A 26192-nucleotide genomic window follows, 5' to 3' on the forward strand; every position below is an offset into this window, starting at 1 on the left:
AAGCCATGTGAATCTGTGAGTCTGCATCTCCTGAATTCATCAGGAAAAAACAGAAATTGATCCAAATAGATTAAAACACAGCTTTGTGCTCTCATTCTGCAAAAAAATGTGCCTGATCAGCAACCACAAAAATCGACTAACAAAGCTTCAATAAAACTAGGAAAAAATAAGTGTATGAAACAAGTTCCCCTAGAGAACCATTTCATTTGGATTTTATTTCCACTACTGAGAAGGGGTGAGAGAGAATGGGCCATAAAACGGGGTCATTGTCTTGATTTCTGGCTTTGAAAACAGTAAACCAGTGTTCTGATCAAGGCTTTTACAGAAATGTTGTTTCCTGCACCAACTGTTGTCTCAAGTTTCTTATCTGAAAAGTCAGGAGCAAATAGAAAAATATATGAACACTAACACACACTCTCTCTCTCTTCTATGCTCTCAATTTAGAGCGACAAACAAAATGTCTGTTTTTATTTACTGTATTTATTTTAATATAGCACAGTCCTAAAGACGTGTAGTGAAGTGTACAGGCACAACCCGTAACTAAAGGTGGCGGAGCACGCCCCCCCACCCTTTTACAAAGTATGAAGAGTTCCTGTCAGGCTGAGCGAAGGGTCAGGCAGCCAGGCGCTGTACATGCACTAAATGCACAGGCGGCTGGCAGCCTGAGCTAAACTCTGCCATGCTGAAGTTTTCCCAGCTCTGATGGTGTGACCTCTGGAGTCCAGCAAAGCCCCATGAGGTCCTCCCCCTCATGTCAAGGTGGCATATCACCAATAGACTCGGACCTGGGTGATTCTGTTTTAAGCTCTGAAGTGCCCAACGCTGACTATCAATCAGTGACAACTTGTCACAAAATGTTGTGAGGTCAGCAACTCTCATTGACTCTAACTGACTGTGTGATGAGTAAAGGAAGGTCTTACTCTCATTGCCTGACCAATGACAAGGTCAACCAATGAGTGGAGGCAGCACAATCTTCTTGTTTTCGCTGCCAAAGCATCCAGCTCCTTTTGGTACCTTCTGCCAGGGCTGGACTAGCCATATCGGGCACCGGGAAATCCCCCGGTGCGCCGCACGGGTGGGGGCCAGTTTTGTGCCCCTGGGGGCCGTTTTTGTTACAGGGCCGTTTTTGCTGAATAGCTGGAAAATCGGCTCTGTACCAAAATCGGCCGAAAACCAGCCCCGGCAAAGAGCTCAGCCGCACCTCCAACCCCCCGAGTGGGGAGGGGGAGGGGGAGGGGTGGCAGAGCACTTTGCCAGGGCCGGTTGTGGTTCCCAGTACGGCCCTGCCTTCTGCTTCTCCTTTTGCTGGACCTGCTATCACCACAGCTGCCCAGAAAGGTTTTTTAATGTTTGGGTGCATACGTGCATCTATTAATGTATGTGTATTTGTGGGTGCGTGCGGTGTATCGGTGTGTCCGTGTGTATGTGCTTGTGAATGAATGGGTGCGAATGAGTGTGCATGTGGATGAGTGAGTGTGAGTATGGGTGTGTGTGTCCCACCCCACTGCTCTCCCACATTACGGGCTGTTAAAAGCAAAATGACAATTGTGAACATTACCTGCGCCATCTTGTCTGGTGGAAATTTCTATGTGCACATAAGCTGCAGTCCTTTTAATCCATCGCAGCCATTTTGTAGTCTGCTGGTCACCTTTGTTTCACCATGCTCTTACTAGCATCCCTCTGCTCCTCTGACCGACCTGGTATGTGTGCTGGGGGTTATAAACTCTATTGCCACGACAAACCTCAGCGCCACTTGCTGCCACAAACTCGTTTTTCCTCTCATCTCTGTTTACAGGCAAACCCTTGGACACTCTACCTCTCATTGCACCTAGTTACACAAACAGGTTCCAAATACCAAAAAGACTCTTGCAAACATGATTTATTGCACTGCAAACAGCAAGATTTGTTTTTACCAACAATGGGACCTGTTTTTATCAACAGAACGGACTCTTAGATCTGGCCGGTCTCACATGGTTTAGACCCTGAAGCAAGGACCAGCTGCAAGATAAGATTGTCTGTTTGACCTGGGTAGGAAGACAATTACAGTTGGGCTTGTGTGGCAACCTGCCCGGGGCGGGGACTCCAAGCTTGTGTAACCATGTTGATGAAACAAATGCATTGTGTGAAACCTGTATAAAAGGAAGAGCCAAAGAAGTTATCAGCCGAACACCTCCCTCAGACATCCCGGTGTCTGCAGTTGACGTGGTCTCCTCATGAGAAATAAACCTTTTTCTTGTCTTCCAGTTTCCAGCGCTTGCCTCTTTATTTTGATAGAGAACCCAAAGTGAATTAGAGGTGGAACCCTGCACCGGGCAGCATTGAGGGTCTTAGAAGACTCGCTGCCTTTCACAAATGGACGCCACTGGAAGTGTACAATTTATAACAAACGTTATCCATCAAAAACAAGAAAGAAAACGTGTTGACAAGCAGGGCAGTAAGGGTCGGATTGAACGAGGGTCAGGTTAGCAATGTAACGGGCGCTTAAAGAGATGGGTTGTCTGGGCCTAGTGAGAAGCATAATAGCCTGTGGTTTTAGGAAGTAGGTTATTCAAGAGCATATTTACCCACACCTTCACATTTTCATCTTACACATACTTAAATGACACAAAATATTATCACACAAACACCATAAACAACAAATACATTCCTTTCACAAAATAACCCTTAACCAGGGCCACTAGAATTATGCAACAGGGGCAGACCACAGTATGCAGAGGAATTGACTAAATTATGGGGCAAGAAAACATGCGTCACCACATTTTTTGTAACTATTGATCTGTTTGAACTAGAAACATTTTTTTGCTAATATATGAAAAGCATGCAGCAGGTAATAGAGTGTGTGTAAATGTAGCATCTCATAATTCCACTGACCCTGCCCTTAATTCACACGCACTTAACTTTTGAAACTTACAACTCTATACCCATACTGTAAAACGACGTGCATGCTACACACCCTACTCCAAATACACATTAACATAATTCGCCTGTATTCGTTTCGCTGATTTTCAATTACACACCTCACTTACCACATACACACACACACACATTGCACACATGGCCCTCGCATACACATTTTTACTTCAACAGTCATGCTGAACTCAGAAATAAAATTCATATGCATTTACACACTTGACTGGAAACTCTCTACACACAATCTCCACACACATGCCCATATGCATAAGCATTCATACTCCCGTTTAATAAACATGCACTCAGGATGAACCTTTGATAGCTAAAAATATGCCAACATATGAACATTTACAATAATTCTTAAAATGGTGGACAACGAACCACTCCAAGTGTTTCATACTTCTTTTAAGGTTATAAAATGCAATTTTGATTCCTTGTCAGGAAAACATTAGATTGTTTATATTTTCTTAAGGAAGATGATATTATTTTCTCCACACCAGCAGACGTTAATTATTTTTAAATCATTTACGTGTCTTTAAGCTGATGGTCTAGTATATTTATGACAAATCCTTGTACTACGTTTTAATAATGTCTACTGCAAACCACATAGTGCCAAAAGAAGAAATAGTGAAACTTTATTGATACAAACAGAAGGAAGACAGGTATTGGTGAACCCAGGGAGTTTGACAGCTCTGTAATGAACGTAGAAACCTAAAGTACACATGGTTTGCAAAAACATACACTGACAGGTGACTCACTGACTACTGGTTGGAAGAGGAATTACTTGCTGTGCAAGCCTGTATGTGTGTGTAAGGTTCAATGGCAGTATAACAAAGGTGTATCCAGGGTCAGACTGACCCACAGGGCAATCGGGCAGTTACCGTTGGACTGGCCTCACAGATCAATGCGTGGGCCATTTTTTCGCAGTTTGTGAGCCTGTTTTATGACCAGGTGGGAAGTTTGCTTCCTGTTGATTTCACAACTGCCACAAGCAGTGTGTGCAGCAAACAAATGCATGCAGTCTCCCATACTTTGCAAGATACCCATTTACCACGTAATTACGAGTAGATAACTGGCCGGATTTGCAAATATTGGCCGCTTTTTCAGCTATCGTATTTGGGAGTGGGGGACCACTTTTATTTTCATGCCCAGGCCTTTTTTTGTCCCCGTCCGACGCTGGGTGTATGTAGCTAACACCCTGGTATTGTAAGCCATGAAGAGTTGCCACAAGTGTATGACCTAAGCAGTGGTGGCGACAGACTACCCCTGGTGGAGGGTTTAGAGTTACAGACAGGAGAGGACCAGCGTTCAGAGCACGAGAGAGCTACCGCAAGCCCTAGTGCAGGGGGTAGAAGACGTAATTCCAGATTACCGTGATCTAACAGCAAAGCTGCCACTAGGATTGCATATTAAACACATGGTGACAACAGAGCTATCCAGTGGCTTGTGTGGATAATAAAAGCAGGCACCTCAGACAGGATAGCTGTCCCTCAGGATACACTGGTGGTACGTGCATGCTCCTCAGACAGAAGATTTATCCCCATGAATTACACATGTTGCAGGTCTGCACCTCAAACAGTAGTTACACCTCACTTTACAGCCCTATCCCATGAACCTACGACAGCAGGGCTGTTCAAGAAGTCAGCCATAAGTTGCAGGCACGCACCCCAAATGGTGGAGCTATTTTTTAAATGTAGAAATGAGGCACTTGTACACTTCAAGTAGCAAAACTTTCTTTTGGGCAACTTAGGCCCAGATGTAGGTAAATGTGAATTACCGATTCATAAATACCGAATTTTACCGATTCGGTATTCATGAATCGGTAATTCAAATGTAGGTAGAAATTTGGTAACAAATACCGAATCGGTAGGATTCGGTATTTGCCATTGATTCCTATGGGCCTTGAAGCCCATAGGATTCAATGGCAGTTACCGATTCGGTAATTACCGAATCTGTTAAAATAGCGAATTTACAAGGGGGACAGGGTGTCACTTTGACACCCTGTTGCACCCCTGTAACTGGCTTGTGCGCCATGTGGCACACATACATGCCCTTAGGGCATGTCTGTGTGCCATATGGCACAGGTGTACATGCACAGATGTGCATGTACACAAGAATTCGTTATTTACCATGCAATTGTATTACATGGTAAATAACGAATTCTAAGGGCCCTGTAGCACTGTTAGAAGTGCTACCTACATAGGAAAATACAGATTCGGTAATTTTACCGATCGGTAATTTTACTGATTTGGTAAAATTACAGATTCGGTAAAATTACTGAATCTGTATGTTTTCAGTGCCCCTACATACCAATGTCAAAATACCGGTCGGAAACGGCCGAAAATCTGTATTTTACATACAGAATATAAATCTGGTTACAGAGACGGACATCATACAGCACTTTGAGTTGCAGCGCTACACAAACTATTGATTGATTGATTGATTGAGAAGAGCTATCCTATCCCCTAGGTTCCAGTGGCATTACAGAAGTACGGTCCCTAGGGTTAATCAAATATAGCAGATGCACTCCTCAGGCATTTACCCCATGCCCCTGATTAAAGATCTGATTCAGCCAAGGCTTCTGACAGCAGAGGTAATCCCTTAGTTGCTTAGATGTTACAGGATGGAAGAGACCATCCTCAGATCACACAGCTCTAGCAGGCTCAGTTCTCCATCACATATGTTGCAGATCGTACATCAAACCGCAGAGCTATCCATTCGGTTACGCAGAAAATCTCTCACTCGAGGCAGCAGAGCTATCTCTCATAGAAGCATTTTCTTAAGAAGGAAGTCCAATCTATAATTTTGTGAATTGGATTCAGCCATGTACTTTAGACAGTGATGTGTATTGCTTTTGATTTCAAGCACAGGAATGTTGGGCACACACACAGTCCCTCATCCGACCACAAATGATGTCCAGGCCCAAGTGGATGTGCCTGAGGATCTGAACCGGTTTGCTTAAAAGAGCTTTAGACAGTAGACAGCAGAGCTATCGTTAGATTTAGATGAGATGGTCATGTGACAGCCAGAATGCACAATCATCAAAAAGCACATCAAAATGACAACAAAGAAGCCTGCTGCCATACTTTCTCAGTCGATGCCAATAAACTACACTCTCCATCTTAGTATAATCAATTTAGGGAGGTAACCGGTCATCGACAAGCGCAGGCCAAAACTGGAATCAGGGCTTACTCAATGAAATGTAAAATAAAAAGGGCACAGCGCCCAAAAACACCTCCTTCTGAAACTTGGCCTCACCTCTCACCTTGCAATTACACACTGTGCATGTTCCAGAAACTCTGAATCCCTTTTTGTTACCACTGGGTAATGACCTGCCTGCAAGGAATGTTTCATTATTCTATTATTTCATATGCCTGACTTCTTCTTCATTAAAGAGGTATTAAGTATCTGCTTTTTTCTTAACCTTCTGTAAGACTTGCAAAGGCGAAAAAAAGGTTCCTTCGACCCCAGTGCCAAGAAACCACAGTAACAAAGCGAGAATGTGCTTTCCTTTCAATTGCAGTTGATTAAACTTTGCAAAGAAAAGAGCTCTTCCCTCATCAAACTTTTGCAAGATGGCTCAATTCATGTACGTTTGGGAAAATGCATTTCCAAACTGCCATCCAAAACTGTTCGTCTAAGGAATCTTGCAGAATCTGTACTCTGTATGCTAAGACTAGGAAAATGATTCAATAAAACCAAAAAAAGTGTTCCATATAAGCAAGTTTTTTATCACAGCAAACCAGGAATGTGTCCGCCCTGTGCTGCAGAGTAGTTTGACTAGGAGACAGTGTAATCGATTAAACTAATATTAAAAGGGTAAGTCTAACATTTAAAAGATAAAAACATCGATGGCTTCATCTAATCATACTTGCTCCTTGACAAATGACAAATGCAATGACAAAGCCAATAGTTTGTCTTAGCATGCTGATGTGTTTCTTTTTTTATTGCAAACGTAGAAAACAAAAATAAAATGAAGAAAAAAAGAAAACACTCTTACAAAAAAAGTCTAAAAAAAAAAGGATTGCACAGAATTTTAACAAAGCACCAAGAGTGCTTATTAGCAGAAAGTTGTTCTAAGAACAGGTATAGAAGTCCTTTTTAATTTTAATGCACATTACATGAAAATATGATTCTTCCTGGTGTAAAATAGGTACTTTTAGCTTTGAATTACTGTAACCCATACACATACTTTAACTGCACAAGAATGACTAAAAAGTAGAAGGATAAAGAATAGAAAGAATTTTTTTTTAAACAAAGTATTGACCCACCAACCCGGACACTGACATAAACTTCTTTTTAGGTGCATGTGCACATGTGATCAAACAAAATATTGTCAGCCAATGGCTGAAGTGGGCTGACCTATTGCTCCATGCTATAAGCTGTAGTGGGCTGAAGCAAAATGTGCATGACAGCCGAACAGGCCAAATGATGAAGAAGGGGACTTCTACCCTTCCTTCCAGTACCAGATGTATTTTTATTTATGATTTTTTCAATTACATGTTGCTAGCCTAACCAATAAAGCTATCTCTAGCCAGCTCTAACACATTGGTCTAGGCATCATGATATATGCTAATATCAATCAACAACAATCCTACTACTGTTCCTCCCTAGTATGTCCTCCCTTAGACTTTCTCGTGCTTTGGAAGGCATGTTTAGTGATGCACATGACATTACGCTCCATAGACCACGCCCCCCCCTCTCCCCTGCATTATTTTCAGTGTGAGGGGAGTAGGGCAATCACCCTGAAATGTGTCACCAAGATCCTTATGATAACCTCAGCAGAAGGACTCTGGGGCAGAACAAAGGTGGCTAACAGTAGCATGAGCACTGATGAATTTCAAAATAAATACATTCTCTCCTCGACAAAGAAAAATTCCGAATGTGCAAGGAGGTCAGTCGCATTTTTGGTGTAGGGAGGAAGGGGTGGATAGATAAACCTTTTTATCCTTAGAGGTGAAATTTCAGGTTTTTAGAGAATAGCTTCCTTATACACAGCTTGTGTAAATTATATTCATTGAGCCTTTGACTTGCATGTAATACCCATTTGTACACGGGCATCTGGAGGCGGGATCATCACACCCTTTCTTACTGGTACGCCCAAAATAATCAAACTTATTTTGAGAATAATTTCTCGTAAAATTACAACAGTAAGTACACAAAATAAAACACTGGAATGAAGAATAGTGGGTGCATGGGGCCTTGACTCGCTCTACTATGTTCTCGGATTTGTTTCTCAGACCAGATCAAACAGGTGCTGCATGAACACATAACCAAAGGTCCCTCTACTCCTGTCTGCCTAGACTGACGAGACGGCTGGAGGCAAACCTCCTTTTTTATTATGACCAAATCTAAGTGCAAAAATAATGCATTTCTGTGAAATAAACTTTTTTTAATTGAATATTGTGTGCCTGAAATATGCTTTTGAAGGCATGCAGTATGACTTTAACACTTCCAAGTCTTGTCTGAAGCCTGGATCCTAAAACTGAAATTCTGCAGGGAGGTGGGCTTCGCTCCCACCACAAAGTGTCAATCCTCTAAGGGCCATAAAGCTACCTAACACACAGCAGATTGCCAGGCATCTGCCTCCTGCCATTTCATCAGTCCTAATTAAGAAAGTATTCACGCTTATGAATGTAGGAGTATGCAAATTAGTGCTGGGTATGGTTTTTAGCATTATCTGAGATTGAACATAATTCCATTCCGTCTAAGCCTCAAAAGATTGTCACTCCAGATTGTCATCACAGGGTCAATCTGAAAATAGCTGTTGTGGTATTTAATCTGCAAAACCCTCTAGTCTGTCAGAGGGCAATTGTGAAAGACGATAAATGCTTGGGAACCTGTGATCCGACTGTATAATTTATTGGACATAGTACGCAACATAGGCATGCATAGAGAAAGCATAAAGTATGCAATTGTGTCAGTGAAATGTTCGTGAAATACAACATTGTATTTCAGTCCTATCCCAGATGGACTAATCCCAAACTAGTCCCCTAATCCTTCAGATATAGTACAGTGCCGCAGGGCTGGTATTAAAGAAAACTGCCCCCAACATAATCCTAGTGGAAGAGGTCATGTGTGCCTAGAACTGGAACTGTGGTCTGCTAAAGACACAGGTTCCACAGCAATAAGAGGAACCGGGAGCCAGATTGCGATGACCTTCACTAATGAGGGCTGAGAACAATACTGCCCTCTTCTTTGTCAACAGCTCTAAGTACGTGGCAAGCAGAATATGTACCCCTTCTGCACCTTTCAGGCATGAAGATTGGACAATACAAAGGAAGACGGCACACTAGTATGTAAATGTGGGGTACTTGTAAAGCGCACTACGACTCCTAGGAGTATCTAGGCGCTGAAGCCCGCTGGGGAACCCGTCCTGGTTTTCCCTGTGAGAGGGTCCCTTTCTGGGTGTCTCCAAGGTGAAACACAGCATCCCCGGCGTCTGTGGGGGGCCGTTGTAGAGATGAGGCAAGCTTAATGCCCAGAGTTGCCGAGTGTGTTCCCTGGTTAGAGTAGGCACCGAGTTGAGAATCTGCTTACGGGTCTGCCGCCTCTAACCAGTGAGCCACACCACTCCACTGCGGAGCTACGCACTGGGCCTATGAGATCCTCGCAACTAAAGATTACACAACTAACAATAGTCGTCCCATGCAGGCCTCTATCTCGCGTCAGAGATACCATCACTTGAAAATGTCTGGGCAGATTGGACACAGTCGAAAAACTGAAGAACTGAAGAACTCTCAACATTTCTTAGTAAATGGAAGACCAATCTGTTCCTCTTAATTGCACTTGTCTAGGATGCACAATCTTCTGCAGGACAATTCCTTAAGACTGAGAATTACCATTTCCAGGATGTTAAAAACATGCCATCCCTGTTCCTCAGCAGGCAGCACAATTTTCTGCTGTTCATATCTCCGATTTACTTAAATCCCGCTCCATGCTTTATTTATTCAGGACTACAGTCTCAGACTACATTCTTAACCCCTTCCACGCTCATGACGAGCTGGGCTCGTCATGAGGTAGCCTCCTCGCACGCTCATGACGAGCCCAGTTCGTCATGAAACATGGGAATGAGTAAATCCCAGCACAGGAGGGGAAAATGCATAGCATCGATGTGGTTAAACTCAGAGGTCGCTTGTTTTCTCGGTTAAGAAGACACAATATGCAACCACAGATTTCTGCAAGCACCAATGCAAAAATATTTGTGATCACATTTCTATATGTTTCTTCTATCCAGGCAACAGATGCAGTAGGCCAAGACCGATGGGTGGTAACAACAACAGACTCGTACAAAGCACTGAAAGAAGATTTTAGGATCACTAAACAGAGGCTGGATCCTGAAAAGTCAAAAACAGTATTGCAAATGAAATATACAGTATGAGTCTGAGGCTGAGCAAGTCCAAACTATGACATCTAGTGCACATGGGCCTAATATTGGTAAAGGGACATGTGGCTGTTCTTTTAAAGTACTCACAATTGGCCACACACCCTTCAATGGGATATCTTAAAAGAAGATGAAAAGTCCAGAGTCCTGCACGAAAACTTTGATGCAAAATTATGTTTGTTTTAGAGTAGCCAATGTTAACAATGACCAGACAGAAAGACAGGCTTTTGTCTCCCATTTCAGGATTCTCTGCAATGCTTTTCCTTTGGCGAACAGTCAAAATAAATCCATGTTAAATATTTTCTGAAATTGATGAAATCCCTGTTTTTCTATTCTTATCCTCGACCTGCTGCAGAGTTCTAGGATGCCCACGAGGGTTTGTTAAAGACTTTATTAATCAAAATCATAATATACTCATTTTGTAGCCTCAAAATTCTTGAGCAAAATCTATAAACTATATCTAAAGCAAGGATCTATTCAGCCTTACACCTCTCTAAAGACATCTGATGAGGGCCAATTTTTGGGAATAAAGACAAGATGTGCATCTCTGCATGTGATAACCCACAGGACTGTTATCGCTTTTTTGGTTATTTGGTGTGTCTTAACACTAGGGGGGAAACTCGTTTCACGTTTTCTTCCACATAGGTTCCATTATAGCAGGTGCAAGTTTGAAAACCAGTGGAAAATGAAGGAAAGCTTTGAATAAGAGCTACAAAGCTGTCAGGTTGAAGTGGAGCTCCTTTGATCAAAATGAAAAAAAATCTACCTTAGCGTGATTAGGATGTTTATATACCCGAAGAGCCCTACGGGTGGTTTAATTCAAAATAGAGCAGGTGGATTTCTAAACTCTGCAAAGAAAGGGCTTGTATGGAGAGGTTTTGAAGACTTCCAGAATGTGGAAATGCGAGAGGTATTCCATCAACTGCTGTCTATTTCCCTCTAATCGCTAGGCTTACCGTCTAATCGCTAGGCTTACCCTCCTGGTCTGACTGTAGCTGCTCTCTTATTTGCATTTTTCATTTTTCACTGGCAGCCATGTTAAAAGAGTGTGATTTGTTTTGCTATCTAATCTACTTTTACTTGCCATTTGTGCATTTGTCTGTATTGTAGATTTGTTTTATTTAGCAAAGTAATTTAACATTTATTGGAGCTACATAAATTAATTTGTTTCAATACATTTTACTAGTGGAGAAGTTCATATATTGTGCACATTTTGCTTAAAAAAGCAGGAAGTCATCACTGTCTTTCAGCAGATACCCTTCTACAAGAGATTGACCTTTTACCAACAATTACACCTCGGCTAACACAGGGGAATGGCCAACAGTAACTGCCTTACCATAACATTATTTCCATCCACTCATTACATGTTAATCGTTGTACATTCACGTGTCAGGCATGCTCCATCTTTGAGTACCATCTAAATGACATGCAGTCAAATGTGCAGAAAAAGAATTGGATAAAAACATAGTTCTGTATAGAATTAGCACTCACAGGTTGATTAGAATAGCTGGACGAATCAGCTGTCAAAGAGAGGGAAAGTCATTTTTGGAGCTCAGAAACACCAACCTTTTGCAAACTGAGATGATAAGCGCCACAAAACTGGATGGCATCTTGCAATAATGGAAAACTTCCTGGTCTCTTCCATAGCATCACATCATCGCTTTAATAATAACAAGCGCTGTCATATGTGATTTTGTACTTCTTATCCATATTCATTCACAATTATCTTCACTGAACTCAGCAAATACAGTGCAAAGGAATGTACCCCTATTCCACCCTATCCTATAATTGTCCATTAAACATTTCTGTATTTTCTTGAATTCATCAGAAAATAACACACTTTTAGAGCAGTATTACTCCATCCTCCACAAAAATGTATGAATCTTACCTACTGTGGTAATGTATCCGCTTCTACCGTGAATAAGCATTGACAAAGCCAACAGGTATCACCTTTCCTTACCGGCAATAAAGCTATACCACGAGAAGCACTAGATGGTGAGCAAACACGGAGGGTGCGGAGAGAAGCATGTAGGGGAGAGAGAGCAACAAAAAGTGTGGCGGAAGGGTGGAAAGTTGTACACGAAGGAGACAGGTGGAAAATATACACACTCTCATGGCATGCTTCACCAAAAAGAAAAAAGTAGTGCTTCAAAAGTGAGAAGTGAAAGGATACAAGTAATGCATCCGTGCTACAGGAGAGGGACAAGCACAAGAAGAGAATGTAAAGCCCATACAAACTGATAAATACAAACCAAGAAAATAAGAGAGCCAATAAAGCCACACAAAGGTAAGCAATGGGCGAGCTCTAAGCCCATTGTAGGCTGACTGTAGGTCTTTTCACCCACAGGTAAGCAAGACCTAAAAATGAAATACTATTGCTAAGGATGTATAGAGCTATTTTAGAAAGTTACCTGTATATTGTTCCTGTTCTAAAATAGAGTGCATGAAAGTATTATTTTACAAAACACATACCAAAATGGTTATATACAGTTACATCTATCAGGTTAATTACCAAATGTCCAGAAACAGCCTCTTAGGGGAGATTTAGCATGGGGTACTGTTCTATACACGGTTACTGGTCCACATACACAAACAATCCTCTCCTTGCAGCTGGTTAAACTTCTAATCCCACTCTTGACTTTTGTGCTCCAAGATTAAAAGCTTTTCCATCAAAAGAGACATCTAAGGATTCCATTGTCACTTACTAACTCCAAATGGGGTAGGGCTGCCCTGGCCAAGGATTAAGAAAGGCATTCAATGTTGCCTTCCATGTTTCACCCTCCCCCAACCTCTCCGAGGCAACCTTAATGTATCGTTCAACGCCTAAAACACTCTTAAATTAATGAATAAATAGATTATTCCTTACTTACATAACTTCATAATATCTCGCACAGTTGTCTGCGCTCCTGAATACATATGCTATGGTTGCTATTCCTTGGATCCAAATGTATGACTATCACTGGATAAAATCTAAAGCCCTCTTTTGCAGACCTTAATAGCATGCAAGCGCCATCTTGGACATGATGGCCATTGTGTCGAATCACACCTTACTTTAATTAAGACTTTACTTTGATTCTTCCCAGTTTAGATTGATCCCAGTAGCAAATGTTTACTTTGTGTTAACTTCCATAGCTAGACCACTGAAGGTGATATGACATAGTACAGATACTCTATCTTAAAGGATACTTCCTTTTGGAAGAAGGGAGCTGTATTTATAGATTACCTTTCAACCCCATTCTAGTATATATGTGGGACATTTTTGCAGTTCAGAATTCTTGATGACAGCCCAAGAAATCACTGAATTTCTGTCCACTTCCTGGAAGCACAATATTGCAGGGGAGTGCAATTTCATATTTATCGTGAATGTAAGATTACGTGTGTATAACACCATGTAATCCAAAGATCTTGGTAACAAGTGTTTTCCTATTCAAATTCCCTCTCTCCCACCTTTGACATCATGGTTGTAAAATGCCTCCATGGATTACCGCAAAGAAAGCATGCCTCCATGAAAAAATGGACATTACAACTATGTACATGCCATTTCTAAGTGGGTGCTACTGTGAGTGGAGCCATTTACCCTACATACATGAACACCACTAAAATTGATGTCGGCGTGGCCCCTGTATTCATCAGTATATCAAATATATATGTTGTTGATTTAAAAATGACCCGAGAATTGACAAAGCAAATATCTGGCTAGCATTTTGAGTCTTGACTAAAATAGTTTGAAAAGATTGCTACAGTGAAAAAGAAAACGATAGACAATTGTTTTCTTTATGTTTATATATTCTGTGTATGAAGCAGCTACAAGAGAAATACTTTAATGTGTGATTATTCAGAGTACATACATGTTGTAAAATAGTCCCTAAGGCATTGCAATGCAAGCTTCCCACAACAGAAGGAATGATACACGGACACCCAATAATATGAAGTGGAAGAAACATACTCATGTAGATGTATGTTTAAGAATAGGTAACAATAGCTACTACATACCGCTGCACGGATAAGCCAGACCTAAACACTGTGTGTATAGTAGATACATCGTTTTATAACGTAAAATATGCTGTTTACACAAGGAAGTAAATTATATGGAATGGCTATGATACATAAAAATACCAACACTAAATAATAAGCCTTGCTATAAAATTAAATATAGAAGCGCAGGTACTCAGTATTCATAGTACATGTATGCTCCTGAGAAGTGCCGGCACTCTCCAATTAATTGTATTGCAGCAGTGCTGAGAAGTGCAGGTACTCTCCCTTTCAAGTTAAAGAAGTGCGGGCACTCAGTACCAGACAGTACCTACCCATTTAAAGCACTGATAATGATGTTTTAAAACAATAACAGTAGCTTACCGCCTAAAGGATCAGTGTAAAGTGGGAGTACTCTAAGGTCATGAAATCGTACCGGGACGTTTGTCCCTCTTTATTTTTACCACTTTCACTTGTAGTCTCTTTCCGAACCCTGCATGAATCCTCATTTGGGGAGCAAACTGAAGTCTGAACAGAAACTATGTTTTATAGAACTACTGTATTCCTGGTATCTCCAGGAAAACCCTAGTGAAATTTGTAATGGACAAAAATGGTTGGAAAGCACCACAACTTGATGGAAATGGTTGTCCATACCCCCATTCTCCCTACCTCATAATGATCTGGTAGTACCACATTGATGAAATACTGCACCGTGCGGTATTGAAAGGTCCACGTGCAGTATTACCAACTCATTTTTACTGCCAAACCTTAAATGAACCCCTAACTCAGCAATTGTCTTTCTTTTGTTCCATTCCTAGTGTTGACATCGTGCTTTAGATCATCACTCCCCTCCACCCATAACCTTATGCCAATTGCCTATCTCTTCCACTATACTGGACACTGAATTAATTTAAAAAATAATACATAAGATTCTCATGCTAGTCATCATTTTTGTTGTGGGATTAACTTTGAGATGTTTATTATATTAACATAGTACTATTATAGTTTTAGTTTCATTGCTATGTAATTACCATCGAAAGCGGGGACAATTATTATCTGTAAATTATACATGAGTAGTACAAAGCTGTGCATTATAACAATAATATTAATAATAATAGGAATATAAATTACAGCATTCGTGCTGTGACGCCTCATAGGAAAGTCCCACTTCTAATTTCTCTGAATTACCAGTGTATTACTCATGGCATTATGCTTCTGAATTACAAAGGCACCATGGGTCTGTGTGATTACAGAGCATCCACGAGCACTGCATGAAGTCCTAATATTACATGGCACTTGAGTTAATGAAGAAATGAGCAAATGAATGCATCCTATTTAGGAGATTGTCGTGAGTGTAATATCAGTCAGACCACAGTGATATATGTGAAGTACCTGTGGCAAATACTTTATTTACTTAGTATGTCAAGCACTATGTAGATTCTTTATTGCAGGACCACCACTTTCACAATGCAAGCCAAGGCAGCAGACCTAGGGCACTATGTAACTAGAAACTGCAAAAAATAATTTTTATTAGGGGAAAGGGAGCACTCCAAGGCTAAAATGCTGTTTGGCCTAGAATGCCGGAAATCCTTGCACTATTCCTGTGTGAGTGGCTCTCTTTCTGTGCCATCTCCTCCTGCTAGTGCTTAATTTCTTTTTACAAATAAGTACCAGGGCTCTCGTCACGAGGCCACTATACCTTGCACCATACATTGCCACTGCCAGTGTTGCCAATGAGAGTAACAACACAACTACTAACCATCACACTCCTACAAGTGTGACAATTCTGACTATTTCAGGCCCCCAAAGCTAAAAGAATGACTTGGGCGGCAGGTAATAGTTATTTTTAATGTATATTGAATTACTAATTAACTTTTGTTGTGGTCATCTCCAAATTAGCCAGACAGCGCCACCTTGTGGCAGAGTGTCACAAGTGTAGGTGTTGACAATTAAGTGCCGGTACTGAGCACCGGAAACCACCGGCTCAAACTAAGCGCTGCCTTCTGCCCACTCTGTTTAGTTAGAAAACAGTGTTAAATGGTCATCTTGCCACCCAAGGGCATTGAGTGTTGCACAGACTGCACATTTCTCCTGGCCTATAGAGGCCACGAATTTACCAAATCCTACCATCTGTATAATTCTCCTACACAAAGACAACCTCAACCTATCAGAGTAAGGCCCACCACATACCTCTGACAGTCACTGCTTTGCTGCCTGGGCAGGAAACGGGGAACAATGAGAAACATTTTTACCACATCCAAACAACACTTTAAAAATAGCACATAACCAATGAAAAAGGAAAGCAATGTGAGCAAATAGTGTAAACAGTAATGCAAAGTCTGATTTACTCATTTACAGAAACAGGTGCTATGATGCCTTCTTAGTTTCCTTTACGAATGCACGCCTTGAATCATTTAAAATTAGTTTTCTGTTTCGGGACTATCTCTAATCTGTCCTTACCCTTTCTGGAAGTGTGGGCTACAGATATTTCATAAATAATAGGTACAGTGCGTATACTACCATATTTTTATTGGCTGGTTCTAACCCTGGTTAAGTAACCTACAATGCCTACTACTTGCTCAATCACCTTCTCACATTGTTTAGCCATGTGTTTTGTCATCAAATAGTATAACCCCCAACATTTTTGACAGTTGACATTGCTTGTGTTGTTAATAAGGTAATATTTTTTGGCTTCAGTGTTTACTTCTGGGATGGACATACCACTTCCATCAGGCTATGGTCACTTCGGCCTTATGTACCTAGACATTCTCTCTGGTACACCCTCACCTGTTAAACCAAACGTCTCTGAGATCCAGGTCCCTATCCCACAAGGCTGGGGCCCAGAAAACGGTGAAAGAAAATTTTGCTTACTGCACCTTAGTTTGCACACACCTAAATTGGCCTGTGGTTTCACCCATCTCTCTCTCTCCTCATTTGCATAGCAGCTGTCAAGTTTGCTTTATGAACACTTCCATTCCATTAAGTCAGAAAAATGAATTTCTGCCACAGAAACAAGTCCACTCCATTTCAGGTTAACTTCTCTTGAACAACAAGTCCCACCTGGCCCGGAGGCTTATTGAATTCACCCTTATTGCTTTCTGCAGAGCTTGAAGATCGTTCAGCGGGTGGGCGCGCAGCCAAGATCTGACAGGATTCTGTTAGCGCTTGCTTTAGTAAATAGGCTTATTGAAGCGGTGTTTAATATTTTAAACATTAGGCCGTCTCACTTGATTGCAAGTCTTGGGGCTTCTCCCTTTGATTCTATTTTTATCAGTGTCAGGCCTTTAGTTTGCGGTCTACGCTGTTGTGGCCTTGAAGTGCACTGGCGCAGCGCCGGGCCGCTGCGCAGGACAATAGGACACGGGACACGCAATTACTTCTCCGCGTGGTCCGGACTAACTCCGAGACCACGCCTCCTTTATTTTATAGTCAGCGCGGACGCCACGTACCACGTCCGCGCTGGCGCACGTCTACGTGCGTGAACACTAGACTGCGCTGGGCAGCCTTAAACATTACACTCCTTTCCACCTTTATTAAAACAGAATGCAAACAGTGACTCTATGGTGGATGTGTGAAAAATAAACAAATGGCCGGCAGGCCTGTTACCAGTCTGATGTTCTGATTCTACAGTCTCAGCCTACAGCAAAGTCCGCCAGCTGTGATGAGGGGGCTGGGTTTCTTCTCAGGCCGTAGCCTGCGGCCTCCCCTCGAAACAGTACTCGCCGCGGGGTTTCAGGTCGGGCTGGTGTTGGCGACAGCCCCTCCCCGGTGGGGTGTTGACTCATCATGCAGGGACTCTCTGATTCCGGCGGGCTTGCCCCCGGCTGGTCTGCGGCATCATCATGCTCACTCACCGGGGATCTGGCGCATGGTGTAGGCGGGCTGGGCGTCGCTCTGTCCGGGTTTAGGCTGGGCCTGTCATCAGACGGGCCCGAGGCCCGCTTGAAGAATGACACATTGCGGGTGACGGTTTCTCCATCGCGTTGGGCCGTTACCATCGTGCCGGTCCGGCGGGTGACTGTCCATGGCTTGGGTTCGAATGGGAGCCTAAACTTGCTTCCTGGATATCGATCTCGCACATATACTCGATCTCTTTCTCCAATGTATGATTCCGTGGCTCTGCGTTTGAAACTGGCATAATCGTTTGATCGCTTTCTGGTGAGCAGGGTTTTCTGAGGGTTTGCTTCCGCTGGGGTCCAGGTGTGGTGATGAGGAATAGTGTCTCGGACAATTCGCCCCATGGCGGCTGGCCCTGGGGCAGCTGTGGTGGTGCGATGGGGTGTAAGCCGGTATTCCCTCAGGAACGTGTAGATGGCTTTCTCCAGCGGTGCTTCCTCTGCGTGGGCAATCCGAATCACCTTATTGAGGGTCCTCATGAAGCGCTCCGCCTCTCCGTTGGCTTGGGGCCATCTGGGGGTGATTTTCTTGTGCTGGATTCCCCACTCTTGGAGATAATCCGCGAATTCTTGGCTGTGGAACGGTGGTCCGTTGTCGGTCTTGACCAGTTCGAAAATGCCATGGGTGGCGATGAGTTTCTCAAATTTGGCTGTCACTTCTTTGGCTGTGAGCGATGGTATCACTTCCACCTCAGGATACTTTGTCAGGTCATCAATGACGACAAGCATGTATCGTCCATCGGGGAGATGCCCAAAATCCGCACTCACTTGTTCCCAGGGCCTGTCGGGGTTCTCCTCGGTGATAACCGGGGGAGGTGGTTCGGGGGGGCCTGCTGCTTGGCACCAGTGACAATCCTTGACTCTCTGTGCGACTCTCATGTCTAGTTCCGGGAACCACACTTTGGCCCTGAGTCTGCTCTTCGTTTTCACCACTCCCTGGTGGCCTCGATGGGCTAATTCGATCACTTGTTGAGTCAAACTCGCGGGTATCACTATCCTTGGTCCTCGGAGTATACAACCTTGACTGTCCATCGATAGTTCGTCTCTCACTTTGAGGATTGCTTCAAGGGCCCGCTTGGCTTCAGGTGTTCTCTGGCTCAGCGAGGTCTGGAGTGTTCTCCAGTCGTTGTCCCTTAGGGCGGTTGTCACTAGCTGCAGGACTTCATCTTTTCGGGTTGCGTCCACGATCATGTTGATGTCCATGGGCAGCGGACGTGATCGTTCAACGATGAGCTGTACGTACTCCTCTGTCTCCTCGGCATCTTCTTTCTCTCTGGTAGTTGCCGCCCGGGGGTGCCGGGAGAGGTAGTCGGCCGGGTTGGACGCACCTGGCTTGAATTCCAGCAATTCCAGAGTTGCAGAATCCATTTTTCGATTCTCGGGGGAGGCTTGGAGACTGACCCTCGGAACAAAGGAAGTAAGGGCTTGTGATCAGTGGAAACAGTGAACGGGTGTCCATAGACGTACACATGGAAATGCCGGCAGGCCCAGTGGATTGCGATGGCCTCCCTCTCGATTTGTGAGTAGCGCTGTTCTGTTTCTGTTAGTGACCTGCTGGCGTAGGCTATGGGCATACAGTCTTCACCGTTGGGGCTCTGTGCCAGTACCGCTCCGAGTCCATAGGGACTGGCGTCTACCGCTATGTTGGTGGCTTTGGTAGGGTCGAAGTACGACAAAGTCGTGTTGGCTGAGAGGCCCGCCTTGGTGTTCTGGAACGCCAGTTCCTGCTCTTCTCCCCACTGCCATGGGGTGGTGGACTTTGTGAGTTCTCGTAGCGGTCTGGTGAGGTTGGAGAGGTCTGGGATGAACCGCCCGCAGAAGTTCACCATCCCGAGGAAGCTCCTAACTTCTGAGGTGTTGTTCGGTGCGGGGGCTGTTTGCACGTCCTTCACTTTGTCGGGGTCAGGGGCTACTCCTTTGTCGGAGAAGGTGTACCCAAAGAAGCTGATTGTGTTCTGGAGGAATTGACACTTCTCTCTGTGCAGGGTGAGGCCAGATTCTTTAATCCTTTGTAGTACACTTCTTAGTCTCTTGTGGTGCTCTTCCACTGTGTCATCATAGATCAACAAGTCATCGCTGACGTTCAAGACACCGGTGATCCCACTCAGCACTTCACGAATCGTGTTCTGGAAGACTTCTGCAGCGCTTGATATTCCAAAGTTGAGCCGCCGATAGCGCCGGAGGCCTATGTGAGTGGAGAATGTGGTGATGTACCTGGAGTCCGGGTGCAGAGGCAGCTGGTGGTATCCTGACCTCAGGTCCATTTTGGAGAACCATTTCGCTCCATTTAGCTCTCCCAGAATGTCGTCTATGGTGGGCGTTAGGTGTCTTTCTCTCCTTACCGCTGCGTTGGGCAAACGCATGTCGACGCAGATGCGGACCTGCCCTGGCTGCTTGGGTTTCCGCGCCACCACGATCGGCGACACCCAGGGGGTGGGTCCACTGACCTTCTCGATTATCCCCTGTTTTTCAAGGGTCTCCAGCTCCTGTTCCACCTTCTTCCTTAGGTGAAATGCAATTCGTCGATGACGGAGGGCCACCGGCTGGATGGATTTGTCAATGTGTAACGATACTTCTTTCCCCCCGGAGACAACCAATCCCTTTGAACACGTCTTCGAATTCTTCCAGAATTGTGTCTAGCTCTTCTTCTAGGACGGCCAGGGCGAAGGAAATGAGGTGGAGTTCTTCAGCTGTTTGGCCGCTAAGGAGCATCCCGCTACCTTCTTTGGTGACGTAGACGGTAGACGTTGTCTTCTCTTCCTGGTGCTGTATCTTGGTTTGGAAGCACCCTATTAACGGGATTGGCATTTTCTGTCCGTATGCAAAAACTCTGATCTTGGCCGGTTTCAGGGTCGGCTTGTCTCGCAGTTGATTGTAGACGTTCGCCGCCATCAGCTCTATAGAAGCCCCAGTATCAATGGTTGCTCTCACTTCTTGGTTTTGTATCTTTATCCTGCACTTGGGGAGTCGCCGCTTTTTCCTCAGTGGTGGATCTATGGCGAAGACATAGTGCACCGGATAGTCGTGAGTGTCATCGTCCATATCTTCACTCTCTGGGTCTTCCCTTATGGCGTGGGCGGCTTCAGGTTTCGGTTTCGATGATCGGCACACTGATGCGAAATGGTTCATGCGTCCGCATGAACCGCACTTCCTCCCACGTGCCGGGCAGTCTTGGGCTCTATGTGGCGCGCCCCCACAGTATCCGCACTCCTTTCGGCGTTCTGGTGTTCTTCCTCTCCCCGCCGGGCGCTGTTTCGGTCGGACCACGTTGACTTGTTCTGCCACGTGGACTTGCTCTGTTTTCACTGGTCTGTGGAGCGCTGCTTCCATATGCGACGCCCTTGCGTGGGATAACTCTTTCGAACGGCCTAGTTTTAGAATGTCGGCTAGAGGCTTGCCGTCCTCTTGGAGGATCTTCACCCGCAGGTCGGAGGAGTAACAGTTCTGGATGATCTGGCCGCGGATCTCTTCTTGTACATCCCGGAATCCACACGTGCTCGCAAGCTCCTTTAGGCGACCATGGAAGGCATCAAGGGATTCTTCTGCTTCCTGGCGCGCTTGTCTAAAGATGAACCGCTCATAGTCTTTACTCTGCATTGGCTCAAAGTGAGCGTTGAGCGCATTGAGGAGGGTGATATAAGTGTGAGGGGTGGCCTCCACCAAAGTCTTGTAAATTCGATAGATATCCTTTCCACCAAGGTGCTCCCTCAAAGTAGAATTGGAGTCTCTCCACCCAGTCCTTCCAACGCGGGGCCAGGGACGCTGGAGCCCCATCAACCAAGAAGGGTTCGATGGGCGGGATGGACGCCATGATGAAGCGAGATGGCCAGCCGCCGCCTCACAGGCACGTGGGGTGAGGGTAGTGTGGATCCCCTTCCACCTGGGCCTGGGACTGAAATCCGGAGGAGGACACGATGATGGGCGTCTGTTCCTGCAGCCAGAGGAGGGCACTGTGCTGGGGCAGTGACTGCATTGTCCTGGGCATGCGCGGGGGAAGGGGGGCCAGCAGAGGCGTCCTTGGCCCTCAATGAAAGCACTGCGCGTGTACCTTGGTGTGGCCAAAGGTCAATCCCCTCTCCGCGCCGGGGCAGGAAGCTACGCGGTATTGCCACCGCTAAAGCAGGGTGCCATGAGGTCGGCACGCTCCCTCGCCGAGAGGCAGAATCGGCCGCTCCGTACCCGGCCCCTACGTGAGCTGACCTCCGAGGCCGGGGGCCACGTGGGCGGACGGGCGGCAGGAGCAAGGAAGGGATCCTCGCATCGCATGGGCACTTCACGCCCTCATCGCCATTGTTGTGGCCTTGAAGTGCACTGGCGCAGCGCCGGGCCGCTGCGCAGGACAACAGGACACGGGACACGCAATTACTTCTCCGCGTGGTCCGGACAAACTCCGAGACCACGCCTCCTTTATTTTATAGTCAGCGCGGACGCCACGTACCACGTCCGCGCTGGCGCACGTCTACGTGCGTGAACACTAGACTGCGCTGGGCAGCCTTAAACATTACATACACCACTGTTCCGCACCTCCCTGCATGCACCGCTTCACATGCTCATGCTTGTTTCGCAGTTTTATAGACCACATAAACTTGTCTGAATGCTGTTAATATATTACGGTTAATGCTCCCTGTTCTTTAAAAAACACTCCTAAGTTTTTTTAAAAAGAAACTCATAAGAAGTCAACTTAAAGTAACAAGACGAGAGAAGCCGACAATATCCACTGAAGTCGCCTTAAGAACGGGGAAGGTGGATTGGAAGGTTGCTGAGGATGATGAACCTCCCAGGCTTTAACTTCCAAGGCTTACCCTTCCACAATACTATCTGCTCCTATTACGTACCCATCACTATTTTTCTATGATGCCACTCTATATATTATTTAGGTGACCATTCAGAATATGGATTCTATGAGTGTGATCCAGCGTTTTTAAAGTTCCTTTCTTGTTCTTCCACATTTGAATACTCTTGTACACTTTTGTTTTCTTGATTTGATGTACAGCGCTCTGATACCCGCAAGGGTCATGTTCGAGCTATATAAAACTCTATAAATGAAATAAAATGAAATAAACTTTGGAGGCCAAACTTTGAAATTTTCACCATCATTCCCATTTGCTGAGTTGTGAATGGGCATATATAGTCTCCTTCTGGCTAACGCTAATCTTGTTTAGAATAATTGCTTTGCTGTGCTGTGGCCAACTAGTAGTTAGGAAGATTTGCTCTCTTCAAGCATTCGATGACGTTTCCACAGTTATAACTAGTGTTTTAGATTCAACCAGACCTGCAACAGGTCTATTCGAGTGGTACCTTTTAAACAAAAAATTATTCAGACAACAGCACTCTTTATCACATTTACTTTAGCCGTTTGTAGATTTAAAAAATGCCCCATCCATCACACCTCTGCTTTGTGCCCATGACTCTAAGATTACCCTATGCAAAGGAAGAGGGTGAGGGCTTTTAGGATGTAGGTCCAGCATACATGTTCGTATGTGTAGAGATATATCAAAAGGGAATGCAGTTCCTAAGGAGGTGATTGGGATGATCAGTAGGGGATGGAAAACCAGGTAAGTGAAGGAAGAAAGGGAGGGGTGAGCACCAATAAGGAGCAAGGGCCTTCACACCCCGAAAGGTGTCATGCTTCATCATCCCCTTTTGTATCGCTTTGTTCGCCCTAAGTGTGGCAGGGTATGCTCAGACGTGAGTCCCTTGCTCACTTGGCCACTGGATTCAAGATAGCCTGGCTGATGAGGATTATGAATCCGAAACCGGTCCCAGGATGCTTGTTTCCGGTCCATGGAAGACATGGCTTGGCAGTTCGGGCTGGACTGTTCCCATGAGGCACAGGGTCAGACTGATTTGCATATAGTCATGTCTGAAATGGGGTGGCTGAGTGGGCTAAAGAATGGTGATGGATTAAACCCAGATCAGTTGACTGGGGGTGAGTGTTTGATTTGCTCAAACCCTCTGTCCATCATCTCCTTTTGTATCGCTTTGTTCGCCCTAAGTGTGGCAGGGTATGCTCAGACGTGAGTCCCTTGCTCACTTGGCCACTGGATTTAAGATAGCCTGGCTGATGAGGATTATGAATCCGAAACCGGTCCCAGGATGCTTGTTTCCGGTCCATGGAAGACATGGCTTAGCAGTTCGGGCTGGACTGTTCCCATGAGGCACAGGGTCAGACTGATTTGCATATAGCCATGTCTGAAATGGGGTGGCTGAGTGGGTTAAAGAATGGTGATGGATTAAACCCAGATCAGTTGACTGGGGGTGAGTGTTTGATTTGCTCAAACCCTCCGTCCATCATCCCCTTTTGTATCGCTTTGTTCGCCCTAAGTGTGGCAGGGTATGCTCAGACGTGAGTCCCTTGCTCACTTGGCCACTGGATTCAAGATAGCCTGGCTGATGAGGATTATGAATCCGAAACCGGTCCCAGGATGCTTGTTTCCGGTCCATGGAAGACATGGCTTGGCAGTTCGGGCTGGACTGTTCCCATGAGGCACAGGGTCAGACTGATTTGCATATAGCCATGTCTGAAATGGGGTGGCTGAGTGGGCTAAAGAATGGTGATGGATTAAACCCAGATCAGTTGACTGGGGGTGAGTGTTTGATTTGCTCAAACCCTCCGTCCATCATCCCCTTTTGTATCGCTTTGTTCGCCCTAAGTGTGGCAGGGTATGCTCAGACGTGAGTCCCTTGCTCACTTGGCCACTGCATTCAAGATAGCCTGGCTGATGAGGATTATGAATCCGAAACCGGTCCCAGGAGGCTTGTTTCCGGTCCATGGAAGACATGGCTTGGCAGTTCGGGCTGGACTGTTCCCATGAGGCACAGGGTCAGGCTGATTTGCATATAGCCATGTCTGAAATGGGGTGGCTGAGTGGGCTAAAGAATGGTGATGGATTAAACCCTGATCCGTTGACTGGGGGTGAGTGTTTGATTTGCTCAAACCCTCCGTCCATCATCCCCTTTTGTATTGCTTTGTTCGCCCTAAATGTGGCAGGGTATGCTCAGACGTGAGTCCCTTGCTCACTTGGCCACTGGATTCAAGATAGCCTGGCTGATGAGGATTATGAATCCGAAAGCGGTCCCAGGATGCTTGTTTCCGGTCCATGGAAGACATGGCTTGGCAGTTCGGGCTGGACTGTTCCCATGAGGCACAGGGTCAGACTGATTTGCATATAGCCATGTCTGAAATGGGGTGGCTGAGTGGGCTAAAGAATGGTGATGGATTAAAACCAGATCAGTTGACTGGGGGTGAGTGTTTGATTTGCTCAAACCCTCCGTCCATCATCCCCTTTTGTATCGCTTTGTTCGCCCTAAGTGTGGCAGGGTATGCTCAGAAGTGAGTCCCTTGCTCACTTGGCCACTGGATTCAAGATAGCCTGGCTGATGAGGATTAGGAATCCGAAACCGGTCCCAGGATGCTTGTTTCCGGTCCATGGAAGACATGGCTTTGCAGTTCGGGCTGGACTGTTCCCATGAGGCACAGGGTCAGACTGATTTGCATATAGCCATGTCTGAAATGGGGTGGCTGAGTGGGCTAAAGAATGGTGATGGATTAAACCCAGATCAGTTGACTGGGGTGAGTGTTTGATTTGCTCAAACCCTCCGTCCATCATCCCCTTTTGTATCGCTTTGTTCGCCCTAAGTGTGGCAGGGTATGCTCAGACGTGAGTCCCTTGCTCACTTGGCCACTGGATTCAAGATAGCCTGGCTGATGAGGATTATGAATCCGAAACCGGTCCAAGGATGCTTGTGTCCGGTCCATGGAAGACATGGCTTGGCAGTTCGGGCTGGACTGTTCCCATGAGGCACAGGGTCAGACTGATTTGCATATAGCCATGTCTGAAATGGGGTGGCTGAGTGGGCTAAAGAATGGTGATGGATTAAACCCAGATCAGTTGACTGGGAGTGAGTGTTTGATTTGCTCAAACGCTCCGTCCATCATCCCCTTTTGTATCCCTTTGTTCGCCCTAAGTGTGGCAGGGTATGCTCAGACGTGATTCCCTTGCTCACTTTGCCACTGGATTCAAGATAGC

At 45.1% G+C, this 26192-nt stretch overlaps 1 protein-coding gene across 1 annotated transcript in view; it reads right to left on the minus strand.

Annotated features, from left to right (window-relative positions):
- LHFPL6 (LHFPL tetraspan subfamily member 6) overlaps positions 1 to 26192 on the minus strand; it is a 431940-nt gene that overhangs the window by 229101 nt on the left and 176647 nt on the right. The gene's annotated exons all lie outside the window — the stretch shown is intronic.

The sequence above is a fragment of the Lissotriton helveticus genome, chromosome 8 (assembly GCF_964261635.1).
Source record: "Lissotriton helveticus chromosome 8, aLisHel1.1, whole genome shotgun sequence".
Classification (NCBI taxonomy): domain Eukaryota; kingdom Metazoa; phylum Chordata; class Amphibia; order Caudata; family Salamandridae; genus Lissotriton; species Lissotriton helveticus.